Below are 21825 nucleotides of genomic sequence, written 5' to 3' on the forward strand. Positions count from 1 at the left end.
ATGGACAGAGGAGCCTGAGAGGCTATAGTCCATGGGGACACGACTTAGTGACTAAACAACAACAAATACATAAGATTTACCATTTTGACCATTTTAGAATGTACATTTAGGGACTTCCCTGGTGGTCCACTGGTTAACAGTCCACCTTCCAATGCAGGGGACATGGGTTTGATCCCTGGTGATCCCTGGTCCGGGAACTAAGATCCCACATGCCACGGGGCAACTAAGCCAGCATACCAAAACTACTGAGCCTGCCTGCCACAACAAAAGATCCCTCATGACACAATGAGGATCCTGCATGTGGGACCTGACTCAGCCAAATAAATGAATATTTTAAAATAAATAGATAAATAAAATGTACACTTAGGGGACTTCCTTGGTTGTCAGTGGTTAAGGCTCTGAACGTCCACTGCAGGAGGTAAGAGTTTGATCCCTGGTTAGAAAACTAAGATTCCACATGCCACGCAGCACTGCCAAAATATTTTTAAAAAACCACTTACATGTACATTTAAGTGGCATTAAGTACATTCACATGGAAAAGATAAATGCATCCCAGTGTTTCCAACAGCACTATTAACGATAGCCAGAACATAGAAACAACCTAAGTGTCCATTGACAAATGAATGGATAAAGAAGATGTGGTATATATATACAAGGAAATGCGGTGGTGGTTTAGTCTTTAAGTTATGTCTGACTCTTGTGATCCCATGGACTGTAGCCCGCCAAGCTCCTCTGTCCATGGAATATTAGCCACAAAAAAGAATGAAACAGCACCATTTGCAGCAACATGGATGGACTTAGATAGAGATTAGTATACTAACTGAAATAGTCAGAGGAAGAAAAATAGATGGTATCACTTTAGCTCAGTTGGTAAAGAATCCGCCTGCAATGCAGGAAACCCCAGTTCAGTTCCTGGGTTGGGAAGATCTGCTGGAGAAGGGATAGACTTCCAGTATTCTTGGGCTTCCCTTGTGTCTCAGCTGGTAAAGAATCCGCCTACAATGCGGGAGACCTGGGTTCAATCCCTGGGTTGGGAAGATCCTCTGGAGAAGGGAAAGAGACTCACAGACATGGAAAAGAAACTTACGGTTACCAGAGGGGAAAAGGGCAGGGGGAGGGATAAATTAGGAGTTTTGGATTAACAGATACAAACTCCTATATATAAAATAGATGAACAAGGAGGTCCTACTGTATAGCACAGGGAACTATATTCAAAATCTTATAATAGTCTGTAATGTAAAATAATAGGAAAAAAATCTCCATACTGTCTTCCATTCCCACCAACAGTGCAAGAGGATTCCCTTTTCTCCGCATCCTCCCTAGCACTATCATTTGTAGACTTTTTGATGATGGCCATTCTGACTGATGTGAGGTGGTATCTCATTGTAGTTTTGATTTGCATTTCTCTAATAGTGAGTGATGTTGAGCATCTTTTCATGTATTTTTTAGCCATCTGTATGTCTTCTTTGAAGAAATGGTCTGTTTAGGTCTTGATCAGGTTATTCGTTTTCCTGGTATTGAGATGCTTGTATATTTTGGAAATGAATCCTTTGTCAATTGTTTCATTTGCTATTGTTTTCTCCCATTCTGTCTTTGCACCTTGTTTATAGTTCCCCTTGCTGTGCAGAAGCTTTTAAGTTTAATTAGGTTCCACTTGTTTATTTTTGTTTTTATTTCCATTAGTCTAGGAGGTGTGCCATAGAGTATCTTGCTATGATTTATGGACAGAGTAGCATGGAAACATACACATTACCATATGTAAAATAGATACCCATGGGAATTTGCTATATGACACAGGGAACTCAAACCAAGGCTCTGTGACAACCTAGAGGGGTGGGATGTGGTGGGAGGTGGGAGGGAGGTTCAAGAGGGAGGGGACGTATGTATATCTATGGCTGATTTATGTTGATGTAAAGTAGGAAGTCAAGAAACACCTGGAATAACAGGCAAATTTGGCCTTGGAGCACGAAATGAAGCAGGGCAAAGGCTAATAGAATTTTGCCAAGAGAACACATTGGTCATAGCAAACACCCTCTTCCAACAACACAAGAGAAGACTCTACACATGGACATCACCAGATGGTCAACACCGAAATCATATTGATTATATTCTTTGCAGCCAAAGATGGAGAAGCTCTATACAGTCAGCAAAAACAAGACCAGAAACTGACTGTGGCTCAGATCATGAACTCCTTATTGCCAAATTCAGACTGAAATTGAAGAAAGTAGGGAAAACCACTAGACCATTCAGGTATGACCTAAATCAAATCCCGTATGACTATACAGTGGAAGTGAGAAATAGATTTAAGGGACTAGATCTGATAGAGTGTCTGATGAACTCTGGACGGAGGTTCATGACATTGTACAGGAGACAGGGACCAAGACCATCCTCATGGAAAAGAAATGCAGAAAAGCAAAATGGCTGTCTGAGGAGGCCTTACAAATAGCTGTGAAAAGAAGAGAAGTGAAAAGCAAAGGAGAAAAGGAAAGATATAAGCATCTGAATGCAGAGTTCCAAAGAATAGCAAGGAGAGATAAGAAAGCCTTCCTCAGTGATCAATGCAAAGAAATAGAGGAAAACAACAGAATAGGAAAGACAAGAGATCTCTTCAAGAAAATTAGAGATATCAAGGGAACATTTCATGCAAAGATGGGCTCAATAAAGGACAGAAATGGTATGGACCTAACAGAAGCAGAAGATATTAAGAAGAGGTGGCAAGAATACACAGAAGAACTGTACAAAAAAGATCTTCATGACCAAGATAATCACAATGGCGTGATCACTCACCTGGAGCCAGACATCTTGGAATGTGAAGTCAAGTGGGCCTTAGAAAGCATCACTACGAACAAAGCTAGTGGAGGTGATGGAATTCCAGTTGAGTTATTTCAAATCCTGAAAGATGATGCTATGAAAGTGCTGCACTCAATATGCCAGCAAATTTGGAAACCTCAGCAGTGGCCACAGGACTGGAAAAGGTCAGTCTTCATTCCAATCCCAAAGAAAGGCAATGCCAAAGCATGCTCAAACTACTGTACAATTGCACTCATCTCACACGCTAGTAAAGTTATGCTCAAAATTCTCCAAGCCAGGCTTCAGCAATACATGAACCGTGAACTTCCAGATGTTCAAGCAGGTTTTAGAAAAGGCAGAGGAACCAGAAATCAAATAGCCAACATCTGCTGGATCATGGAGAAAGCAAGAGAGTTCCAGAAAAACATCTATCTCTGCTTCATTGACTATGCCAAAGCCTTTGACTGTGTGGATCACAATAAACTGTGGACAATTCTGAAAGAGATGGGAATACCAGACCACCTGACCTGCCTCTTGAGAAGCCTGTATGCAGGTCAGGAAGCAACAGTTAGAACTGAACATGGAACAACAGACTGGTTCCAAATAGGAAAAGGAGTAGGTCAAGGTTGTTTATTGTCACCCTGCTTATTTAACTTATATGCAGAGTACATCATGAGGAACGCTGGGCTGGAAGAAGCACAAGGTGGAATCAAGATTGCTGGGAGAAATATCAATAACCTCAGATATGCAGATGACACCACACTTATGGCAGAAAGTGAAGAGGAACTCAAAAGCCTCTTGATGAACGTGAAAGAGGAGAGTGAAAAGTTTGGCTTGAAGCTCAACATTCAGAAAACAAAGATCATGTCATCTGGTCCCATCACTTCATGGGAAATAGATGGGGAAACAGTGGAAACAGTGTCAGACTTTATTTTTTGAGGCTCCAAAATCACTGCAGATGCTGATTGCAGCCAGGAAATTGAAAGATGCTTACTCCTTGGAAGGAACGTTATGACCAACCTAGATAGCATATTAGAAAGCAGAGACATTACTTTGCCAACCAAGGTCCGTCTAGTCAAGGCTATGGTTTTTCCCGTGGTCATGTATGGATGTGAGAGTTGGACTGTGAAGAAAGCTGATCGCCAAAGAATTGATGCTTTTGAACTGTGGTGCTGGAGAAGACTCTTGAGAGTCCCTTGGACTGCAAGGAGATCCAACCAGTCCATTCTAAAGGAGATCAATCCTGGGTGTTCATTGGAAGGACTGATCCCAAAGCTGAAACTGCAATACTTTGGCCACCTCATGCGAAGAGTTGACTCACTGGAAAAGACTCTGATGTTGGGAGGGATTGGGGGCGGGAGGAGACAGGGACAACAGAGAATGAGATGGTTGGATGGCATCACCGACTCTGTGGACATGAGTTTGAGTGTACTCCAGGAGTTGGTGATGGACAGGGAGGCCTGGCATGCTGTGATTCATGGGGTCACAAAGAGTCGGACATGACTGAGCGACTGAACTGAACTGATGGCAGAAACCAACACAATATTGTAAAGCAATTATCCTTCAATTAAAAACAAATACATTTTTAAAGTATATATATATGTGTATATATATATATATATATAATAACTGAATCACTTTAATGTACACCAGAAACTAACATAATATTGTAAGTCGACTATACTTGAATAATTTTTTTTTAAAGTACATTCACCATGTGCACTTATCACCACTCTTCATTTTCAGAGCCTTTTCATGTTAACAGTAGCTCCCCTTTACCCCTTGGCCCCAGCTCCTGGTAACCTCTATTCTACTTTCTTTCTCTACGTGAATTTGTCAATTCTAATCCTGGATGTTCATTTCAGGGACTGATGCTAAAGCTGAAACTGCAATACTTTGGCCACCTCATGCGGCGAGTTGACTCACTGGAAAAGACTCTGATGCTGGGAAAGGTTGGGGGCGGGAGGAGAAGGGGACGAAGGAGAATGAGATGGCTGGATGGCATCACCGACTCTGTGGACATGAGTTTGAGTGTACTCAGGGAGTTGGTGATGGACAGGGAGGCCTGGCGTGCTGTAATTCATGGGGTCGCGGAGAGTCGGACACGACTGAGCGACTGAGCTGAGCTGAGCTGAGCTGAGGCATCTTGTATAAGTGGAATCTTGCAATATTTGTCCTTTTGTATCTGGCTTATTTCACTTTGCATGATGTTTTAAAAGTTTTCCCATACTGTATTAATAGCATGTTTCAGCATTTCACTACTTTTAAAATCTGAATAATATTCATTGTTTGTATACTCTGCAGTTTGTAATGGATAATTCTCTGTTGATGGACACAGGTCATTTCCACCTTTTGGATATTATGAATACTGCTGCAATGAATATTGATGTACAAGTATCTGAGCTGTACCTAGAAGCGCAATTGCTGGATCGTATGGTGATTCTATGTTTAAGTTTTTGAGGAACTGTCAAATTATTTTCCATAATGGCATTTACACTCCCATCAGCAATGCACAAGCATTCCGAATTTCCCCATATATATCTTCACCAGTGCTTGTTATTTTTCCATTAAAAAAAAAATAGCCACCCTAATGGATGAGAAATTGTACCTCACTGTGATTTTGCTTTTCATTTCTGTAATGATTAATGATATTCAGCATCTTTTCATGTGCTTATTAGCCATTTGTATACCTTCCTTGGAGAAATATCTATTCAAGTCCTTTGCCTATTTTTGAATTGGGTTGTTTGGTTTTTTTTAAAATGTAGAGTTTTAGGAGTTCTTATATATCCTGTATACTAATTCCTTGTCAGGTTAATGATTTGCAAATATTTTCTCCCATTCTGTGGGTTGTTTTTCACTGTTTTGAGTTCTTTGATGCACAAATGCTTTGATTTGATGAAGTGTAATTTATCTGGTCTTCCCTCATAGCTCAGTCAGAAAAGAATCTATGTGCTTGTAATGTAGGAGACCTGGGTTCAGTTCCTGGGTCGGGAAGATCCCCTGGAGAAGGAAATGGCAACCCACTCCTGGCACTTCTTGCCTGGAGAATCCCATGGGCAGAGGAGCCTGGCAGGCTACAGTCTATGGGATCACAAGAATCGGACATGACTGAGAGACTAAGTATACAATTTATCTACTTTTTTTCTTTTGTTGCCTATGAAGGTCAGTCTTTTTTATTTTAGCCATTCTAATAGATATGTAGTTGGATATCATTGTGAATTTATTATGCATTTCCCTGAAAGCTAATGATGCTCAACAGCTTTTCATGTGTTTTTTGCCATCCATATATCTTCTTTGGTGAAATATCTGTTCCAATGATTTGCCCATTTAAAAAAAATGGGCCTTTTTTTTCTTATTAATAGTCCTTTATATATTCTGGATTCAAATCCTTTGTGATAGATGTAATTTGAAAATATCTTTTCCAATCTATTGTTTATCTTTCATATTTCAATATTGTCTTTCAAAAAGCAGGAGTATTTAATTATGATGAAATCTGATTTATCGTATTTTTTCTTTAATGGACTGTGCTTTTGGTATTGTATCTAAAAAGTCTTTGTCTAACTTTAGATCGCAGAGATTTTCTCCTATGATTTCTTCTAGAAATTTAATAGTTTTAGGTTTTATATTTAGGTTAATGATCCATTTTGTGTTAACTTTTTAATATGAAACAAGATATGGATAGAAGTTATTTTTATGCTTATGGATAGCCAATGCTCCAGAACCATTTGTTGAAAAAATAATTCCCTTTGGTCATTTTTTGCTACTTCCTTATTAAACTTTAAAACAATTATTTTTAATCACACAAGTCACAGATGAATATATTCTCTGTATAAAATATAGAATCATTTTTGATGACACTTATATCCAATCAGACATCTTCCAACATTCACCACAAACAACATCAATTTGAAGTGTATCCTTCCAGGTCTTTATATATATATATATGCTTTGTTTGGATAGGATCATCCTGTAGGTGTCATTCTGAATTTAGCTTTTTGGTACATAGCAACTCTTCTCATAGATCTTTCCATACATGAACATAGCAGTTTACTTCACTTTTTTAGCTGTTTCAGATGATTCCCTAGTACCACTATACCTTCCTTTGTTTCTCAGTTGCCTTATATAGAGATGAGTATTTAAGTAGTTTCCATTTTTTTCTAACTGCAACAAATAGTACTGTAGATGAGCATCTGTAAACCTGATCTGGGGTACATTTGTTTCCCTAGGTAAATATTGAGAAGGGGAATTTATGCAACAAATGCATATATAATACTTGTTGTTGTTATTGTTCAGTCGTTAAGTTGTGTCTGACCTCATGAACTGCAGCATGCTAGGCTTCCCTGTCCTTCCTTCACTATCTCCTGGAGTTTGCTCAAATTCATGTCCACTGAGTCACTGATATTATCCAACCATCTCATCCTCTGCTGGCCTCTTCTTTTGCCTCCAGTCTTTCCCAGAATCAGGGTCTTTTTCAATGAGTCAGCTCTTTCCGTCAAGTGGCCAAAGTATTGGAGCTTCAGCTTCAGTATCAGTCCTTCCAATGAATATTCAGGGTTGATATTCTTTAGGATTGACATATGACACTTACTATGTGCTCAATTCTGTTCTAAATGCTTTACATATATGAATTCAGTTAATCCTCACAACAAGCCCATATTTTATCCTTGTTTTACAGATTAGGAAACCAAGGCACAGAGAGGTTAAACAACTTATCAAAGGTCACACAGCTTGTCAATAGCAGGGCCAAGATTTGAACTCAGATAGTTTGGTTTCAGAGTTCAGTTTGCTGGGTCACAGGGCATGAGTATTTTTAATTTTAAAAGATCTGCCAAGTTGGCCTTCAAAGAGGCTGTATGAATTGCCCATCAGCAGTGTATGAGAGTATCTTGCTAACACTTAAACCTCTAAAAATAGCATTTTTACTGATTGTTAATAGCAATGTCTAACAATAACTAGTATTTTTTGAGCATTAACTATTTCTAGCACTGTGCTAAGCACCGCATATGCTTTTTATTCTTTTACCTCTATGTTCTAGTATTGTACTAAACATTCTGTATGCTTTCTCTTTTTTCACCTCACTTTGCTTTACTTTTCCTGATAGTATTAATACCATCTTCGCTGATATGTATTAATTAGTATGTTTATTTATTGCCTCTCTTCTCCCCACTAGAGTGTCACCTCTATGAGAGCAAAGATTTTTGTCTCTCTTGTTCACTGATATCCTCAACACTTGGAACTAAGCATTTGTCGACTGACTGAATAAATGAATGAAAACCATTTTATGAATGTGGAAATCAAGGCTCAAAGAAATTAAGCAACTCACCAAAATATTTGGTAGTTCACTGTGGAGCTGGATTTAGAAGCCAATCTAATTCCAGGGTTTGTCTATGCTCTTGTTTAGCCTCCCATGTTATGTTTTCCATTGCTATAATTCTGTTATTTCATGGATGTTACATACATGGAATCATGTAGTATGTATCCTTTAAAGACTGGCTGTATTTCATTCAGCATAATTTCCTTGATGTTTATCCAAGTTGGTCATTCATTACTTTTTTTTTTTTCCTGAACAGTATTCTATAGTATGGATGTGCCACTGTTTGTTCAACCCAAGGAAGTGTATCTGAGTGATTCCTGTTTGGGGCTTTTAGGAATAAAACTGCTATGAACATTTGTGTACAGGTTTTTGTGTGAACAAACGTTTTCTTATTTCTGACACAAATGCTCAAGACTGCAACTGCTGGGTTGTATGGTAAGTACAACTTTGAATAGTAAGTTTACTTTGATTAAAACTGCCATATTCTATGCCACAGCAGTTGTACCAGTTAACATTCCCACCAGCAATGTGTGAGTGGTCCAGTTTCTCTGCATCTTTCTCAGCATCTGGGATTATCACTACTTTTTAAAATTTTAACCATTATGACAGGTGTGTAGTAATATCTCATTGTAGTTTTAATTGACATTTCCCTAATGGTTGAAATTTTTTTGTGTGCTTATTTGCCATCTGTTTATCTTCTTCAGTGAAATGTCCATGCATGTCTTTTGCCCATTTTCTAACTGGATTTTTTTTATTGTCACATTTGGAGGATTCTTTACATATGCTAGTTTTCAGAGTACTTCCTATTCTAGATACTAGTTCTTTGTCAGATAGGTGGTTTAGAGCTGTTTTCTCCCAGTCTATAGCTTGTCTTTTCATCCTCTTCACACAGGCTTTCACAGAACAAGTTTTTATTTTTGCCAAGGTTGAAATGATCGATGTTTCCTTTTATGGATTGTGCTTTAGATGTCAAGTAAGAATTCTTCACCTAACCTTAGGCTTTGAAGATTTTCTTCTATTTTTTTCCTTTTTTTCTAAAAGATATTTATTTATTTATTTGGTTGTACTGGGTCTTAGTTGCAGCATATGGGATACTTGAACTTCATTGTGGCCTGTGAACTCTTAGTTATGACATGTAGGATCTACTTCCCTGACCAGGGATCAAACCTGGGCCTCATGAATTGGGAGTGCAGTCTTAGCCACTGGACCACCAGGAAAGTCCCTGTGTTTTTCTTCTAAAAGTTCTAGTTTGTTTTGCAATCTAATCAATTTTCAATTTGAGTTAATTTTTGGATATGATATTCTGTTGCTCCAGTAGCATTCTTTGAAAAAGCTATCCCTTCTCCTTTCAACTGCTTAGCACCTTTGTCAAAAAATCATTTGGTCATATTCCTGTGAGTCTATTTCTGGGTTCTCTGTTCTGTTCCATTGATCTATTTGTCTCTCTTTCCACCAGTATCACAATCTTTTAATTACTGTAGTGATATAGTAAGCCTTAACATTGATTGAAGTGATTCTTTTCACTTTATTATTTTCTATTTATTAATTACTATTATTATTATTTAGAAGCACCTCCAAATCCTAGCTCCCTGACCAAGGATGTAACCCAAGCCCTTACTAGTGAAAGTGTGGAATCCCAACCATTAGACTGCCAGGGAATTCCCTACTTTATTCTTCTTTAACAAAATTGTTTTAGCCACTCTGGTTCCTTTGCCTTTCTCTGCACATTTTGAAATAGGTATGATTATGTAAAAAAAAAACCTTGCTGATATTTTGATACAAATTGCATGAAATTTGTAAATCAATTTAGGTCTTCTTTGATTTCTTTCATTAATATATTGTAATTTCAGCATGTTATCTAGAGCCAGACATTTTGGAGTATGAAATCAAGTGGGCCTCAGGAAGCATTACTATGAACAAAGCTAGTGGGGGTGATGGAATTCTAGCTGAACTATTTCAAATCCTAAAAGATGATGCTATTAAAGTGCTGCACTCACTATGCCAGCAAATTTGGAAAACTCAGCAGTGGCCACAGGACTGGAAAAGGTCAGTTTTCATTCCAATCCCAAAGAAGGACAGTGCCAAAGAATGTTCCAAATACCGCATGATTACACTCATTTCATGTACTAGCAAGGTCATGCTCAAAATCCTGCAACCTAGGCTTCTATAGTATGTGAACCGAGAACTCCAAGATATTCAAGCTAAATTTAGAAAAGGCAGAGGAACCAGAGATCAAATTGCCAACATCCATTGGATCATAGAAAAGCAAAAGAATTTCAGAAAAAACATCTCCATCTGCTTCATTGACTACACTAAAGCCTTTGATTATGTGGATCACAACAAACTGGAAAATTCTTAAAGAGATAGGAATAGCAGACCACCTTACCTGCTTCCTGAAAAACATGTATACTGGTCAAGAAGTAACAGAATTGGACATGGAACAATGGACTGGTTCCAAACTGGGAAAGGAGTATGTCAAGGTTGTATATTGTTACGCTTATTATTTAACTTACATGCAGAGTACATAATGCGAAATGCTGGGCTGGATGAAGCACAAGCTGAAGCACAACATTCAGTACAGTTCAGTCACTCAGTCATGTCCGACTCTTTGTGACCCCATGGACTGCAGCATGCCAGCCTTCCCTGTCCATCACTAACTCCCAGAGCTTGCTCAAACTCATGTCCATCAAGTCGGTGATGCCATCCAACCATCTCATCCTCTGTTGTCTCCTTCTCCTCTTGCCTTTAATCTTTTCCAGCATCAGGGTTTTTTGTAATGAGTCAGTTCTTTGCATCAGGTGGCCAAAGTATTGGAGCTTCAACTTTAGCATCAGTCCTTCCAGTGAATATTCAGGACTGATTTCCTTTAGGATTGATTGGTTTGATCTTGCAATCCAAGGGACTCTCAAGACTCTTCTCCAATACCACAGTTCAAAAGCATAGATTCTTCGGCACTCAACTTTCTTTATGGTCCAACTCTCACATCCATATATGACTACTGGAAAAACCGTAGCTTTGACTAGTCAGACCTTTGTCAGCAAAGTGATGTCTCTGCTTTTTAATATGCTGTCTATGTTGGTCATAAATTTTCTTCCAAGGAGCAAACATCCTTTAATTTCATGGCTGCAGTCACCACCTGCAGTGATTTTGGAGCCCAAGAAAATAAAGTCTGTCCATGGTTTCCTTTGTTTCCCCATCTATTTGCCATGAAGTGATGTGACCGAATGCCGTGATCTTCGTTTTTTGAATGTTGAGTTTTAAACCAGCTTTTTCACTTTCCTCTTCACCTTCGTCAAGAGTCTCTTTAGTTCTTCTTCACTTTCTGCCATAAGGGTGGTGTCATCTGCATATCTGAGGTTATTGATATTTCTCCCAGCAATCTTGATTCCAGCTTGTGCTTCCTCCAGGCCAGCATTTCACATGATGTACTCTGAATATAAGTTAAATAAATAGGGTGACAATATACAGCCTTGATGTACTCCTTTCCCAATTAGGAACCAGTCCATTGTTCCATGTCCAGTTGTAACTGTTGCTTCTTGACCTGCATACAGATTTCTCAGAAGGCAGGTCAGGTGGTCTGGTATCCCATCTCTTGAAGAATTTCCCACAGGTTTTGTGATCCACACAGTCAAAGGCTTTAGTGTAGTCAATGAAGCAAAAGTAAATGTTTTCCTGAAATTCTCTTACTTTTTCTATGATCCAACAGATGTTGGCAATTTGAGCTCTGGTTCCTCTGTCTTTTCTAAATCCAGCTTGAACATTTGGAAGTTCACGGTTCACATACTGTTGAAGCCTAATTTGGAGATTTTTGAGCATTACTTTGCTAGTGTGTGAGATGAGTGCAATTTTGCGGTAGTTTGAACATTCTTTGGCATTGCCTTTCTTTGGGATTGGAATGAAAACTGACCTTTTCCAGTCCTGTGGCCACTGTTGAATTTTCCAAATTTGCTGACATAGTGAGTACAGCACTTTAACAGCATCATCTTTTAGGATTTGAAATAGCTCAGCTGGAATTCCATCACCTCCTTTAGCTTTGTTCGTAGTGATGCTTACAAGGCCCACTTGACTTTGCATTCCAGGATGTCTGGCTCTAGGTGAGTGATCACACCATCGTGGTTATCTGGGTCATGAAGATCTTTTTTGTATAGTTCTTCTGTGTATTCTTGCCACGTCTTCTTAATTACTTCTGCTTCTGTTAGGGCCAGTCCATATCATTTCTGTGTTTATTGTGACCATCTTTGCATGAAATGTTTTCTTGGTGTCTCTGATTTTCTTGAAGAAATCTCTAGATTTCCAGGAGAAATATTAATAGCCTCAGATATGCAGATGACACCACCCTTATGGTAGAAAGCAAAGAGGAACGAAAGAGCCTCTTGATGAAGGTGAAAGAAGAGAGTGAAAAAGCTGACTTAAAACTCAAGATTCAAAAAAAATCCAGTCCCATCACTTCATGGCAAATAGATGGGGAAACAATAGAAACAGTGGCAGACTTTATTTTCTTGGGCTTTAAAATCACTGCAGATGGTGACTGCAGCCATGAAATTAAAAGACGCTTGCTCCTTGGAAGAAAAGTTATGAGAAACCTAGGCAGCATTTTAAACAGCAGAGACATTGCTTTGCCAACAAAGGTCCATCTGGTCAAAGCTATTGTTTTTCCAGCAATCATGTGTGGATGTGAGAGTTGGACTATAAAGAAAGCTGAGCACCGAAGAATCGATGCTTTTGAGCTGTTGTGTTGGAGTCCCTTGGACTGCAAGGAGTTCAAATTAGTGACTCCGAAAGGAAATCAACTCTGAATATTCATTGGAAGGACTGATGTTAAGGCTGAAGCTCCAATACTTTGGCCACCTGATGTGAAGAGCTGACTCATTAGAAAAGACCCTGATGCTGGGAAAGATTGAAGGCAGGAGAAGGGGACGACAGAGGATGAGATGGTTGGATGGCATCATGGACTCAAAGAATATGAGTTTCAGCAAGTTCCAGGAGATGGTGAAGGACAGGGAAGCCTGGTGTCCTGCAGTCCATGAGGTTGCAAAGAGCTGGACATGACTGAGTGACTAAACAACAGAAACAACTTTTCAGCCTAAAGATCCTGACTAGGTTTCATACATAAGTAGATGTATATTTATTGATTGTAAATGGTACTATCAATTCCTAAATTTCAGCTGGCATGTGTTTATTGTTAGTATATAAAAATGTATTTGCCTTTTGTGTGTTGATAGTGTATCTTTTGAACTTGTTGAGCTCACTTGTTAGTTCTAGGAGTTTTTTCTGTAAATTGCTTGGGATTTTCTACATAGCCAATCATGTCATTTGCAAATAGGGAATGATTTTTTCTTCCTTCCTTCCTTTTTTCTTTATTTTCTTCTATCTGTATGCTTTTTATTTATTTTTTCTTGCTTAACTGCATTTTACTTACTTCCAGTGCTATGTTGAATAAAAACAATAAGTGTGTATTCTTGTCTTGTTCCCTATCTTAGAAAGCATTTAGTTTTTCTCCATTAAGTGTAAGGCTAGGTGTAGGGTTTTTTTTTTTTTTTTTTTTTTAGTGCTCTTTATGAGGTAGAGAAAATTCCCCTCTACTCCCAGTGTTCTGAAAGTTTAGTTTCTGCTTTTAAATAATGACTTGGTGTTGGATTTTTCAGATACTGTTTTGCATTAACTGATAGGGTCATATATTTTTTCTTATTTAGTTTGCTTATATGGTAAATTACATTGATTGAGTTTTGAATGATGAATCAACCTTACCTATCTAGAATAAGTTTCATGTGGTCATGGCATATTATATTTATATATTATTAAATTGAATTTGCTAAATTTTTGTTTAGAATTTTTGAATTTTAAGTTCAGGAGAGATATTGGTCTGTAGTTTTCTTGTGTGTGTTGTCCTTGTCTGGTTTTGGGGATCAAGGTAATATTTAAGAAGTATTTCCTCTTATTTTCTGGAAGACATTGTGTAAAATTGGTGTTAATGTTTCTTTGAATATTTAATAAATTTGTCCAGTGGAAAATATCTGGGCCTAGAGATTTCTTTTCCAGGAGCTCTTTGATTAATCACATGCAATTGCGTTAGTGGTTATAGGACTATTAAGATTATCTATTTTATCTTGGTTGAGTTTTAGTAGCTTTAGGTTTTGAGGAATTAGTCTTTTTCTTCTACATTGAATTCATGAGCATAAAGTTGTTCATAGTATTCCCTTACTATCCCTTTAATCGCTTCAGAATCAGTAGTGATAGCCCCTGTTTCATTCCTGAGATTAATAATTTATGTTTTCTCTCTTTTCATTGATGTCAGTCTTACTAGAAGTTTGTCAGTTTTATTGATTTTTTTCCCCTGAAGAACTAGCTTTTTGTTTCATTGAATTTCTCTGTTGTTTTTGTTTCAGTTTCACTGATTTCTTTTCTTATCTTTATTATTTCCTTTTTTTTTTCTGCTTAATTTGGGTTTATTTTGTTCTAACTTTTCTTGGTTCTTGAGGTAGGGATTTAGAGCATTGGTTTGAAACCTTCCCTCTTTTTCTAATGGAGGCATTTAATATTATAATTTTCCTCTTGACTTTAGCTATGCTCCACAAATTTTGATATATCATATTCTCATTTTCATTCAACTCAGTATGTTTTCTTTAAAGTCTTCCTTCAAGACTTCCTTTCAATCCATAGATAATTTAGAAGTATGTTATTTAATTTCTATGTATTTGGCGATTTTCCTGTTATCTTTGTCATATTTTCTAGATTGATTTTATTGTAGCTAGAGAACATACTCTGTATTATTTCAGTTCTTTCACATTTAACAAGTTTTGTTTTATGACCAGGGTATGGCTTCTCTTGGTCAATACTCCATGAGCATTTGAAAATAATATGTATTCCTCTGTTGTTGGGTAAAGAGTTCTATAAATGTCAATTCGATCCTCTTGGTCAGTAGTGTAGTAAAGTTCTATATCTTTGCTGAACTCGTCTAGTTGTTCTATCAGTTGCTGAGAGAGTGTGTAAAATTCTACAACTCTTGTTTCAGATATGTCTCTTGCCTTGTAGAGCTCTTAGTTTTTGCTTTATGTATTTTGAAGCTTTCCTGTCAGTGCATACACGTGTAGGATTGTTATGTCTTCTTGGTGGATTAATCCTTTTAACGTTATGTAGAGTCTCTCTTTGTCCCTAGTAATTTCCTTTGCCCTGAAGTCTACTTTATATGATATTAGTATAGCCCCTTCTGCTTTTAAAAAATTATATTGGGAATTCCCTGGTGGTCCAGTGGTTAGGACTCCATGCTCTCACTGCTGAGGACATTCAATCTCTGTTTGGGCAACTAAGATCTCACAAGATGGGTCGCCAAAAATAATTAATAATAACTAATATTTCTATCATGTGTCTTTTTTTTCATCCTTTTACTTTCAACCTACTTATGTTGCTTTGTTTTTTGTAGACAGTGTATAGTTGGGTTGTGGGGTTGCGTGTTTTTTTTTCACTCTACTTATCTGTTTCTTTTAATTGGTATAGTTAGTCTACTTACATTTAAATGATTATTGATATGTCAAGGCTTAAGTCAGATGTTTGATTGTTTTCTGTTTCTCATTCTTTTATTTATTCAAGTAATTTAGCTGACTTATAATATCTTTTGTTTTTCCTTGCATCCCTGTGAGTTACTTGAACATATTTTACAGTTCCATCTGAATTTACTTATAATGATTCTGAATATATATATTGCTTTGTATAGTTTTCTTAGTACTTTCTCTAAATAGTGTCATAAACACATATAACTTATCACAGCTTACTGGTGTTTAAGTGAGTTCAGATTGACTAAGTTCTCTTGATCTGTCTTCAAGGTCACTAATTCTATCCTCTATTTCCTTCCACTCCATTATTGAGTCTATCCAGTGAGTCTTTTTCCTTCAGTTATTTTTCTTGCATTCTATAATTTCCACTTAATTCTTTTTTAATAACTTGGATTTCTTTGTTGAGACTTTCACTTTTTATTTATTTCAAATAAATTTGTACTTTCTCACTGAAGCTTTTCTGTGACAGCTTCTTTAAAACCTTGTCAGGTAATTCCAACATCTCATTCATCTTTGTATTGGTGTCACTTGACTGTCTTTTCTCATTAAAATTGTGGTTTTCCTGGCTCTTGCCAGGAAATGAGTGATTTTCTGTTGTATCCTGGAAATTTTGGTTATGTTAGGAGACCCCTGATCCCACTTCAATCTTTTATTTTAGTAGGAAGTTACCCTATTTAGATTTAGTATGTATGTTCTGGTCTACTTCTGTGGGTTGTAGTTCCAATGACAGTTTGGTTTTACACACCCTTGCAATGCTGTTTTTGTCTGCTTCATTCTTCTGTTGTCCATGGGGCTCGTTCTCCATCCTTGCTGGTGCTGTCTGCAGCAACTCATTTTTGCTGAGTGATCTTCTGGGGGAAGAGGAAGTTGCTGAAGTCACTGTATCTGGGTCTCCTTTTGCCACTGTGGAGGGTAGGAAGATTTAGGGATGCTGCTACCAAAGGCAAAGTAGGCTTCCTGCTGGCTTTTCAGTTCTGGAGTGGGGACTGAGACAGCCCAGAACTTTGCTGCTGCAAGCAGGTCAGACCATCCACTGGAGCTCTGGTTGTGGAGCAGAGTTTAGGTCCCTCCACTAGGTCTTTCTTGGGCTTCTCACTTCCCATTGTGTGTGTATGTGTGTGTGTGTGTGTGTAGCTGTTGGCTTGGGGTTGCTGGCCTCTTTGGCACCTAGTTAGGGGTCTATGAAAGATTAAAAAGAAAACAGGAAACTCACTATGTCATTCCTCAAGTCTTGAAGTTCCTAGCCTGCTTTCCTGCTTTAAGAGTCCTTTCATCATTGACTGTTGAATAGTTTCTAGGGTCTGTAGTTCTATTTGAAGAAGAGGAACACAGAAAGGTAAGACTGCATCATCTTGCTCTGGAACCAGAAGTCCCCTAGTGTAGTTTTAAAATACATTTCTTTTAGTATGAGTGGATTTGAACATCTTTTGATAAGTTTTAAAGTCATTTTAATTTTTCCCCCATATTTCATGTTGATATTATTTGCTCATTTTTATGTTGAATTGGTGGTCTTTGATGCTTTGATTTGTGAGAGTTTTCATTTTCATTATGAGTTGCAGATATTTTCTCAGGTTTATTGTTTATCTTTTGATTTACCTTTTAATGTTTCTTTTTCTTTTTTTTTGCCATACACTTTTTTGTTTGCTTTTTTTTTTATAATGTAGGGTTTTGTGTCATTCTTGGAAAAGTCTCTTCATATCAAATTTTCTTTTTAAATCCCTTCATATTTTCTTCTAGTATTTTTACGGTTTCATTTTTTGTTTTAAATCTTTGGTCTATTTGGAATTCGTTGTGGTGTTAAGTATGAGACAGTGTATCCAGTTGTCCCAAAGAATTTATTGAATGTTTCCTCATTTTCGCTCTACTTGGAAATACTAACTTAAAAATTGTGGTAAGAAACACAGAAAGATTGACCATCTTAACCCTCCTCCCTGCTTTTTTTTGGCTGCACCATGCGGCTTGTGGGATCTTACTTCCCTTAGTTCCCAGCATTGAATCTGGGTCCATAGCAGCAAAAATGCCAAATCTGGACCACCAGGGAATTTCCATCTTAACCATTTTTAAGTGTGCACATCAGTAGTTTTATTACAGTGTTGTGCAACAGATTTCTAGAACATTTTTTATCTTACAAAAGTGAAGCTCTATACTCACTGAACAACTCCCCATTGAAATGCTACTTTTCATCATAGATTAATTTCCTGTCTGTTACTTTTTTGTTTGGATCATCATAATTTCAATCTGTCATGTGCCTTTCATTTTCCTCATGCACTCTTTGACCACAACACTCCTTCATTCAAAACCTTCAGAAGCCCTCTTGGAAACTGCAGTTGAAATTAAGTTCTCCATTTGCAGCAACATGGATGGACCTAGAAATTATTATACTGAGTGAAGTAAGTTAGACAGATAAAGACAAATATCATATGACATCACTTATACGTGAAATCCGAAAAAAATGATGCAAATGAACTTATTTACAAAACAGAAACAGATCCACAGACTGTTGAAAACAAACATGATTAACAAAGGGGAAAGAGGGGCAAGGATAAATTAGGAGTTTGGGATTAACATATACACACTACTATGTGTAAAATGGATAAGCAACAAAAGCCTACAATATGGCACAGGAATTCTACTCAGTATCTTGTAATAACCTTATAGGGGAAAATAGTCTGAAATATATATATATATATGACTGAATTACTTTGCTGTACAACTGAAATCAACAGATTATAAATCAATTATATTCCAATAAAAATTTTAAAAAACAAATTAAGTCCCTCATTATACTCTTTCATAGCACCTATACCTTTTCTTGTGTCAATTCTCATAATTCGTGGTTTTAATGATCTGCAAAATTATTTGACTGTTGTTGATCTCCTTGCTAAACTTCAAGCAAGGGCAATGAGCACATTGCCTATTCCCCACAGTAGGTGCTCAGTCCATGTTTGTGGAATGATACTTCCCTCACCTGTGGAATAAAGTAGAAATGACTACAAGGTCTAATTCCAACTTACCTTCTCTCAGTCCTCTGCCCTTCAAGGAAGTCAAGCTGCTGAACTTCACTGAAAAAGCCATGGGCTTCCTAACATTTGGTTCTGGTTTACACCATGTTCTGATTTTATCTTTTAATTTGAGCTCTAATTGTCCCTTGAGAAATCTGTGTGCAGGTTAAGAAGCAACAGTTAGAACTGGACATGGAACAACAGACTGGTTCCAAATCAGGAAAGGAGTACATCAAAGCTGTATATTGTCACTCTGCTTATTTAACTTATATGCAGAGTCCATCATGAGAAATGCTGGACTGGATGAAGCACAAGCTGGAATCAAGATTGCTGGGAGAAATATCAATAACTTCAAATATGCAGATGACACCACACTTATGGCAGAAAGCAAAGAACTAAAGAGCCTCTTGATGACAGTGAAAGAGGAGAGTGAAAAAGTTGGCTTAAAACTCAGCATTCAGAAAACAAAGATCATGGCATCTGGTCCCATCAGTTCATGGCAAATAGATGGGGAAACAATGGAAATAGTGACAGACTTTATTTTTGGGGTCTCCAAAATCACTGCAGATGGTGACTGCAGCCATGAAATTAAAAGATGCTTGCACCTTGGAAAAAAAGTTATGGCCAACCTAGACAACATATTAAAAGGCAGAGACATTACTTTGCCGACAAAGGTTCATCTACTCAAAGCTCTGGTTTTTCCAGTATTCATGTATGGATGTGAAAGTTGGACTGTAAAGAAAGCTGAGCACTGAAGAATTAATGCTTTTGAACTGTGGTGTTGGAGAAGACTTTTGAGAGCCCCTTGGACAGAAAGGAGATCCAACCAGTCCATCCTAAAGGAAATCAGGCCTGAATAATCATTGGAAGGACTGAGGCTGAAGTTCCAATACTTTGGTCACCTGATGCGAAGAACTGACTCGTTGGAAAAGACCCTGATGCTGGGAAAGATTGAAGGTGGGAGGAGAAGGGGACGACAGAGGATGAGATGGCTGGATGGCATCACCAACTCAATGGACATGAGTTTGAGTAAGCTCCAGAAGTTGGTGATGGACAGGGAAGCCTGGCGTGCTGCAGTCCATGGGGTTGCAAAGAGTGGGACATGACTGAGCGACTGAACTAATTGTTCCTTGTGCCTGGAGGCCATGCCCTCCCCTTACTCCCCCACCAGAATTGATGCCTTATGGAAATATAGTTCACCCTTTGAGGCCATGCCCGCCTCTGCCACTGGACTGTGAGTTCATTGAGAATAGGAACAGAATCCCCCTTTTGTCCCCAGAGAGCAGCTCAGCTCCTGGACTCTAGGAGGCACTCTTGCTTACACATCCCCATCTGCTCCCCGGCTACAAGCTCCTTGTGGGTAGGCAATATTGCTTTACCTGTGTGCATCTGGGAGCCTCGTTTTCCAGCCCCCAGGGCATGGCCCAGGGTGAGACTTGGTGTTTGCTCTGGAATCTCCTGGAGAGAGAGATGAATGTGCCTGATCTTGTTGTGAGAGGCCTAAACATGAAATGGCAGGGCAGGGGCAGAGGATTCCCTGCCCTCCCCCGGCTGTACTCTTTGATGTCCCTTCCCCTGCCCCCATGGACAGAGGAGCCTGGCGGGATATGGTCCATAGGGTTGCAGAGAGTGGGACATGACTGAAGTGACTTAGTGCGCACACACACATATTCCATCATGCTCCTTCTCCAGCAATAAACAATTACCACCCCATACCCTCATCCTGCCCCCCCCCCGACCCCTAGGACCCCATGTTTCCCTGTTTATAACCTTAAATGAATCCAGCCATCCACCTTCAGTGGGATCATTCTAAAAATCAAAGTTGGTTAAGTCTTCGCTTTCTTACAAATTTCCAGGGAGACTCCACAAGCCACAGGGATGGCAGTACCAAGGGGAAAGTCACGCTCCCAGCTTGGCCTAGAAGGCCCTTTGAGCCCTGCCTGCTCACACACCTGCTCTGGCCCTGTGACCCTGTTTGCTGAACTCCTGTTTTGTAGCATATGCAGCCCCTTTCATAAACATGCACTTACATAACAGCTTTTCCCCTCATTCATTTTTTCCTTGGTTGACTCTGGTCTTGTTTTTAAACCCAATTGTTTCTGTGGGTAAAGTCTCTGTGTAAAGACATAGAGCAAGGCCATCGAGGATACACCACAAACAGATAAGCAGTTGCTACCTCTGTGGAGGGCAAGAGGCAATCAGGATTGAGGGAGAAAGCTGGTCAAAGGGTATTTTGGCCTTATCTGTAGAGTTTCTACTTTTCACAAAGAGATTGGATCATGTATTTATTACTTGTGAGATATAAAAACAAACAAATGAACTAGTTCAATACTAGGAAGCCTTCCCCAGACTTCCCAGGCAGATGGAGCTGTTTCCTGTTTTGGGATCGAATAGGATGCTCCCCTGTGTTATAGGAAATACTGTTTTATGTAATTTGTTGATGCCTTTCTCCATCTAGATGGGGGACCCCTTCAAAGGTACTACCTTTAACTTATGCTCCTGGTGCCTAGCAGAGTGCCTGACCCAGAGCAGATTCTCAGGGAATGCTGAATCCAATGCCTTGCTTCTCTTGGTGGGCTCGTTCGAGAGCACTTGCTAAGGGACAGGCCCCATGCCAGTCCTAAAAAGCTGATTAGTTTTCACAATATCCATGGAAGAATGTCTCCGGGAGTCTGAAATGTGGGTAGAGGAGTCTCTAGACTCTTGGATTGTGTCAATATGAAGACAGGGCTGGATTGCACATTAGCGCCACAGCCCGCCCCCCATCCCCTGCAGCTCAAGGCTGGATCCAGTTCAATGCTCCAGTTTTGTCACTTGGAATTCTTCTAAAGCCACTGCCTCCTCAGCAGTTAATCTAAGGGCAACAGATATATCCTCAAAGGTTGACCTTGTTGAGCCCAGCCCTGATCTGTGTCTCTAAGATGGAGAAGCCAGCCCACAGAAACAAGCTGTCCCCATATATTGTGGGCCAAGGAGGCGAGAGTTAGGGGACATTTAGACCTGCTCAGAGTGTCCCAGGCGTGGAAGTGGGGGTTGTGCAACTGAGGGACTTCAAGTCACCTAGAATCTCAGTTTAATGGTCTGTAGCTTTTGCAATTTTCAAGAGAAATCTGAGCTCCCAGGTCATAGACTCCTTCTTGGGTCATACCTACTGCCTTGGGCAAAAAGG

The sequence above is a fragment of the Moschus berezovskii genome, chromosome X (assembly GCF_049115385.1).
Source record: "Moschus berezovskii isolate FMDL1 chromosome X, NW_MosBer_1.0, whole genome shotgun sequence".
Classification (NCBI taxonomy): domain Eukaryota; kingdom Metazoa; phylum Chordata; class Mammalia; order Artiodactyla; family Moschidae; genus Moschus; species Moschus berezovskii.